At 48.5% G+C, this 7494-nt stretch overlaps 1 long non-coding RNA gene across 1 annotated transcript; it reads right to left on the reverse strand.

Annotated features, from left to right (window-relative positions):
• Nucleotides 1–2836: 2836 nt before the first annotated feature.
• LOC118656713 lies at nt 2837–7160 on the reverse strand. The gene is made up of 3 exons (XR_004967668.1): nt 7031–7160; nt 5307–5389; nt 2837–2918 (listed from the first exon to the last, which is right to left on the reverse strand). It is a non-coding gene; the product is annotated as an uncharacterized LOC118656713 (long non-coding RNA).
• Nucleotides 7161–7494: the final 334 nt, after the last annotated feature.

A 7494-nucleotide genomic window follows, 5' to 3' on the forward strand; every position in this document is an offset into this window, starting at 1 on the left:
CCCGGCTTAGACAAGCATCTGTGCATGGAAAGATGGCCAGCCAGGCCCTGTGCGGGGCCTTGTGCGGGGAAGGAGGCTGAGAGAGGGACAGAGGTGCACCAGGTCAGGCCCTCCCTGGCCTAGAGGTGCCTACCCACCAAAGTGGCCAGGACAGGTTGTGAGAGGTGTTGCCAGAGGTCCTGACGTTGCCCCTTCATCCCTGCTCTTGTTTCTGCCCATCAATCCTCTCAACCTCTGCTAACTCCTTCTCATTATCTTTTAATACTCAGCTTCTCATCATCTCCTTCAGGAAGCTTCCAGCTCCACCTCTTCTGGGCTAGGTGCCTCCTCGATGGTCCCAGAGCCCCCAGCCAAACCTGCCAGTGCCCTTCCACACTGTATAACTGTCCATTGCCATGTCCATCTGTGTTCTTACAGGATGGTGACCCCCAGAGGGCAGGGGTCATGTCTGGTCTATTCTGGGAAGTCCACACCAAGGGCAGTCCTGGCACATAGGAGATGCTCAGGGAATGTTTGCTGAGTGACAGAATGAGTGACTGTGTGAGTGACTGAGTCAGTGAGTGAACATGCTCACCTGTAGAGAAGTGGGAGGACTCTGGGCTCAGTAAGACTGGAAGAGAGGCAGCTTCCCAGGGGGCCCTGGGGTTTGGTGGGTGCACTTATCCCTACTTGACCCCCCAGGCCAGTGATAATCTGCTTGGCTTGTGTCTGTGTAGAGGAAATATGCTGCCTGGCCATTGCCTGCTACTCAAGCTACCATGCACTTCTTAGCAAATCCAATGGAAACATATTTTCCAACCCCCCTTATCCCACATTTCTTGTACCTTATAAATTTAAACCTCTCCATTTGTTTGCTTGGGACCCTTGTCAAGCAGATGTCAGGGAAGGAGGCAGCAATAGCAGTTTCCTAGACAGCTGTGAGTAGAAGTCAACCCTTTGGAATAGTTCTTCCTCCTCCAACGTGGGCAAGTGGGGGAAGTTCCCAAGGGGCTCCTCGGGAGGCATCAGGCCACTCCGCCCACCAGCCCTGCTGCCACGGTCAGCACAAGGGTTCAAGTTCAAGGGGACTGACGCCCTGCTGTTGCAGGCTGGGATCAGCGGGGTCATGCTGACATTGCAAGGCTGCACCGGGATGACTCACAGCCCAGCCCAGCCCAGCCTGTGGATGGTGGAAGACTATGAACCCCTTTCAAGACTGGTCACATCTCACAGCTGCTCGTGACCTGAAACCCTGCCTCCTCTGCATTTCAGTTTGGGGACAGTCTCAGCTTCTTGCTCAAGATGTCTTAGTCCTCTGCCACAGCCATGCCGGTGTGTAAATCCTTTTCCCCCACTTCCACCAGGCACTTGTTTGGGTAGAGGTTTACTGGCAGTTGGAGAGACAGAGAGATCTCATTTGCAATTATCAGAATCTTTCTCCCTCCTTGTCTCTCTGCTGTCTCTGCCCTGGCACCTCCCTCCTTCATCCTTCAAATCATGTCTACTGTCTACTGTCAAAGTAGAGCTGTCCAGCCCCTGTTCTCTCCCATAGAAAGGCCAATCAATTTTCCAAAACAGGAACAACTCGTTTCTCAGGGGAATTTGGTGCCGGTTCCTAAAACAATGGATTTTTATCCCACTGCACTGGCACTGGACTGACCCTCTTAACAGACACAGTTCCTGGCACCTGCTGCATCCCTGGGACCCAGAACTGAGTGGAGCAGAGATCCAGACCTCACGGAGTCCAGGCGGCAGGGAGGGAAGCCGTAAGAAGACCCCGGAAGGGTAGGCAGGAGATGCTGGGAGGGGCAAGCACAACACAGACTCAGAGAGGACACATAAGGGGCAGCTCCTTCTACCAGGAGGTGCCAGAAACAGCTTCACTGAAGAACTGATGGGAACGACAGCCTTAAAGGAGTTTCATCAGGAGAGGAGGAGCTGGAACAGAATCGCCATCAATACCTCTCTGAGATGCACTGCTCAGGCTGGGCTATAATCGTCAGTTCTTGTGTCTGCCTCCTCCATCAGATGGGAGCTCCTGGAATCTTCCTTCCAAAGCCAAGTTCAATCAACCTCAGCCTGGGAGGAAGAAAGGGAGGAAGACAAGTAGGGGCGGGAGTGCTGGCAGCAGCAAAGAATCCCTGGGCACCCAAAGCCACAGGACCCCTGACACTGTGGCGGAGACAAGAGGTAGAATTGGTTGGATTTGCATCCTACACACGGCAGTGGACACGATCACTTCAAACTGAAAGTGAGCAGGACAGGGCGTCGCGGGTCCTTGGGCCACTCTTATGAGTGGCCTTTCCATCAAGCACTTGTGAGCCACCAATAATCCCATCCCAGCCCTCTGCTCTGACAAGAGCCATGAGCTCACATCTGCCCAGCACTCCAGTTAGAAAGATGTTTTAAAGCCCATGAGCTCAGTGGAATCAAGGTGTGGACCCTACAGTCCATCTATGACTCCACATAACTGAGGGAGGAGAGGAACAGGAAACACTGTGTGCTGTGCGGGATTATTAGTCAGTAGGTTCTCCGGTCCCCTCACCTCCCTGTTCCTGGAACTTCCAGAGAGAGTGGGCAGCTGGCAGGGTGACAGTCCATTACGGGCTGCCTTGCATTGTTCTCTAATTACTGTTTCAGGCTGGGGAGGCTCCTCACCTGCACTGGATCCTGGAGCGCAAAGGGTGTGCCTCCTGCATCTTCTCTGTGCCCACCAGCCCCCTGCAGCGCCAGCCCCGACTCAGGTCCATGCACACCCTCTGATTCCTCGGCTGATTCCTCTACACGTTGGCTCCACATTGTTATCATTTGGGAGGTTGACCAAGTACTGATGCCCAAGCCCCTTCAAGGAGACTGACTTAACTGGTGTGAAGTGGTGCCTGGGCACCAGTATTAGTTTGATGTGCAATGAGGGCTGGGAGCCTCTGCTGTTGCATCTCCTGCAACAAATGCAGCAAATGCCACTGGGAAGTGTGTACCTGGAAGGCTGGCTCTTGATACTAAGTTTCATCCCTTTTCATATCTCACCCACATCAATGGTTTCAACCCTCCCCCCGCCCCCTCCCCCCACACACACACACACTATATCAGATGACTCCTAAACCTCAGTGTCCAGCCGGAGAGTTTAGGCTCCAAAATACAACCCCACAGGGACAGAGCTCCGTCAGTACTAGGACCTGGGTGAATAGCACCACCACCACCGTGATGAACAGCTGCATCCTTTAGGCCAGTGGTCGGCAAACTGCGGCTCGCGAGCCACATGTGGCTCTTTGGCCCCTTGAGTGTGGCCACGAAGTTTCAATCGCACTGTACGTGCGCACCCACACGTGGTATTTTGTGGAAGAGCCACACTCAAGGGGCCGCAGTTTGCTGACCACTGCTTTAGGCTATCAGTGATGGGAAGCCAACGTGAACTAGTGTGGCAATGGCAGGCCTTGTGGCAGTTTCTGTAGCGATGGGTCTAAGGCTCATTAGCACCACCAAGGACCACAGCTCTTCATGCTGAAATATCCGGGGGGGAAACCCTATTGACCTAGTCAAGTGCCTACCCTACACCAATTAGCTGAGACCTAGGACAGAGGTAGCATAGCACAAACAGGGCTGCTAGAGACAGGGGAATGCCAGATAGATGGTGGAGTGAAGACAGATCTCAACAACCTCTTCCCCCAAACACTAAGCATTTACAGTGTTAGATGAATAACGACAATAATAACAAAATCCAGAGACGGCGTTCTTGCTAACTGGTGTATTAGTGAGGAACCTGGTAAGAAACAGATCTGGCACTCAAAAGTGGTAATTGAAGAAATTTAATAAGGAGACTAATTACAAAGGGGAGAGCTAAGAGAATCAACAAGGGATGGTGAGGCCCCCAAGGATTAGCTGTTACACCCCCCTCTCCGGGCATGAAAGGGCACGGGGAGGCCAGCAAGAGCAGCAGCACAGGAGAGGGCTGCCCAACTAACCACTGTCTTAGTTGAACAAATGCAGCCACTGCCAAACTTGGAAGAGTAGGCATTGGGGGGGAGATCGAACCTCTCTCTCTCGGCCTGTTTTCTGATCTCCTGCTGGCCTCTCATTGGCTGAACGTAACTGGAAGCCAGTGAGAGCATAAGGGATGCAACCCATAGTGGTCAGCCTTCCAGGCAGAGAGCAGGTGGAGAGGCATGGAGAATGCATCTGAAGGGACAAATGTGAAGCATCCGCACATTGGGCGGTCACCCAAATGGAATCTATCTCTGGCCTCCAGTTTCCCAGAGGCAGTAACTGTAAAGTCACTCCTGCTCCCTGCATTGTTCTTCTACCACGCTCCATCACTAAGTCCTACTGAGGTCACCTCCCAAACATTTCTGGAGTCTGCTCCTCCCTCTGTCTTTATTCCTTCTCCCTTGGACTTTGCAAATTATTTCTCAACTGGCTTCCTTCTCTATGTCCAACCAAACCCACCCACCAAGATGCGGTTGACTTGGCCATGGCCTTTCTTAGCTAAAATCCTTCCGGGGCCCCCACTGCCTTCAGGATAATGGGCAGCCTCACCCTCTGCTACAGAGCTACCCACCTGCGCGAAGTGGGTTGGAGGAAGATCATCAAGGTTAGTGGCAATCTGGCTAAGGAATTGGGTCTCCTTCCTTAGGCAAATGGGAAACGAAAGAAGTTTTGATAGCAGGATTTTGTTGTTGTTGTTCTTGTTGTCAATTTTCATTTTGAAAAAATGTCAGACTTCCCAAAAAGTTGCAAAAATGGTACAAAGAATTCCCATATACTCTTTGTCCAGATTATCTAAATGTTAATATCTTACACAGTACAACGATCAAACTCAGGGGATAGTGTTACCTAACTTATAAACCTTACTTGAATTTCCCAGGTAGTCCCACTGATGTCTTTTTTTCTGATCCAGAATTCAATCTAGGATCGCCTTGCTTTTAGTCTTCATGAGTCTTTCGTCTCCTTTAACCTGGAACAGTTCCTAGTCTTTGTCTTTCACGTCCTTGACACTTGTAAACAATACTAGTCAGTTGTTTTCCAGAATGCCCCCCCACTTACTGGTAGCTCTGTCTGATGTTTCCTCATTAATAAATTCAGAGTATTCACTTTTGGTAAGAAAACCACAAAAGTTCCGTTATCTCTTTCTCAGCACCTCGTACCAGGAGGCTCATATGTCAGTTTTCCTTGATATTGTTGATAATAATTTTGACTATTTGATTGAGACTTTGCCTGCCAAGTTTCTGCAGTGTAAAGTTGCTATTTTCCCCTTTGTTATTAATAAGTCTTGTGGGGGGAATCTATATTCTTTTTGCCCACCAATTTTAACATCCTTTAATGATTCTCACCTGAAACAATTCTTATTATGGAATTTGCCAAATGGTGTTTTATAAGTCCATCATTTCTTCTATATTTATTAGTTGGAATTCCACTGTAAAGAGAAAAAAAAAAAGGCAAGATATCCACCAAACAAAAGATGATTTCCAGGGATCAAAACAGCTTGCTCAATATATTGCACGTCATATGCCTGATAAGGGACTTGTATCTAGAATATATAAAGGACCCTTACAATTCAATAATAAAAGGCAAATAACCCAATTTAAAAATGAGCAAAGGATCTAAAGAGACATTTCTCAAAAAAAAAAAAATTTACAAGTGACAAGCACATGAAAAGATGTTCAACATAATTAGGCATTAGAGAAATGAAAACCAGTGAGATGCTACTTGGCACCCAACTGGATAGCGATAATAAAAAAACACACATATAATAAGAAGTGTTGGTGGGTAGGCAGTAACGGGTAAAGAGGTCAGCTATATGGTGACAGAAGGAGATTGGACTTTGGGTGGTGAACACACAATGCAATATACAGATGATGTATCATAGAATTGCCTTGAAAACTGTAGAATTCTATTAACCATTATCATCCCAATAAATGTTTTTTTAAAAAAAGTGTTGGTGAGGATGTGGAGAAATTGGAACCCTCATATGCTGCTGGTAGGAATGTAAATGATGAAGTCGCTTTGGAAAACTGCCTTTCCTCAAAAGGTTTAATATAGAGTTCCCATATGACCCAGAAACTCTCCTCCTCAGTATGTACCCAAGGGGAATGAAAGCACACGTCCACACGGAAACATGTACACAAATGGTGCTAGCAGCATTATTCATGACAAAAAGTGAAAACAATCCAATGTCCATCAAGTGATAAATGGGTAGATAAGATGTGGCCTATCCATGCAATGGAATAATATTCTGCAATATAAAGAAATGACGTACCAGCACATGCAATAACGTAGGTGAACCGTGAAAGCCTTGTGTTCAGTGAAAGGAGCCAGTCACAGAGGACCACATGTTGAATGACCCCATTTATGAAATGTCCAGAATAAGCAAATTTATAGAGATAAGTAGATTAGTGGGGGAGAGAATGGGGAGCGATGCTAATGGGGATGGGGTTTCTTTTGGGGGGGGTGATGAAATGTTTTAAAATTGTGGTAATAGTTGCACAACTCTGTGAATATACTGAAAGCCATGAAATTGTACACTTATATGGGTGGTATCTGAGTTATATCTCAAAAATGCTGTTATTCTTTAAAAAACCACACACACACACACACACACACACACACACACACACACACACACACACCAGTAACAACCCTCCCATATCCACACCCATCCTGAGTTCCTGCCTCTGGCTCTTCCCATGCTAAGGTGCTTGCACCCAACAAATTACACAGAAAAACAGCATTCTTGCAAGCCAGGCAAACCCAGAGCCAACCTGACAGAGTTGCCTGTGATTAAGATGGGGAGATCTGTGGCTGCATTATGACCTGTGATCTCTTGACTCCCCAGTGAAATATACTGAGCCAGACTGTGGTTTTGTGTTTTGAAGTCCTAGGTCGTGAATCAACATAATCTACTTATCAAGACCAAAGGCTGTGGTCACTGCATGTAAAAGGAACAAGTCACATTTCTTGGCGCCTTCATGCCAGAGGGCTGGGCTGCACCCTGATGCCCATTGGGAGCTATGCCCATGGATCCTGCTGGACTGACCACACGCCACCCCAGTGATACCTTTCCCACAGCTCTTATGTGCTGCTTGGAGCCTGGCAGTCTGACTTCCCACTTGCCCGATCAGTGGCTCCTAGTAGGTTAGCCAGACCCCGCCTGGCCCATGCTGGATCCTCTGGCTCCGGCTTTTTTGTTCTCATTTACATCATGCTGTAAAACATGAATCCAATGGGGGGAGAGGGAAGCAGAGTACAAGGGGTTAAAAAGTACAAATTCCCAACTATAAAATAAGTCCTAGGGATGTGATATACAACATGGTGACTATCTTATATAATAAAAGGCTAATATATGCAAATCAACCAAACGGCAGACCTCTGGCCACTGTGATGCACACTGACCTCCAGGGGGCAGACGCTCAATGCAGGAGCTGCCCCCTGGTGGTCAGTGCACTCCCACAGAAGCCAGGCTCAGGGCTGGCGAGTGCAGCGGCGGTGGCAGGAGCCTCTCCTGCCTCTGCGGCAGTGCTA

Source organism: Myotis myotis, unplaced genomic scaffold, assembly GCF_014108235.1.
Source record: "Myotis myotis isolate mMyoMyo1 unplaced genomic scaffold, mMyoMyo1.p scaffold_m19_p_5, whole genome shotgun sequence".
Classification (NCBI taxonomy): Eukaryota; Metazoa; Chordata; class Mammalia; order Chiroptera; family Vespertilionidae; genus Myotis; species Myotis myotis.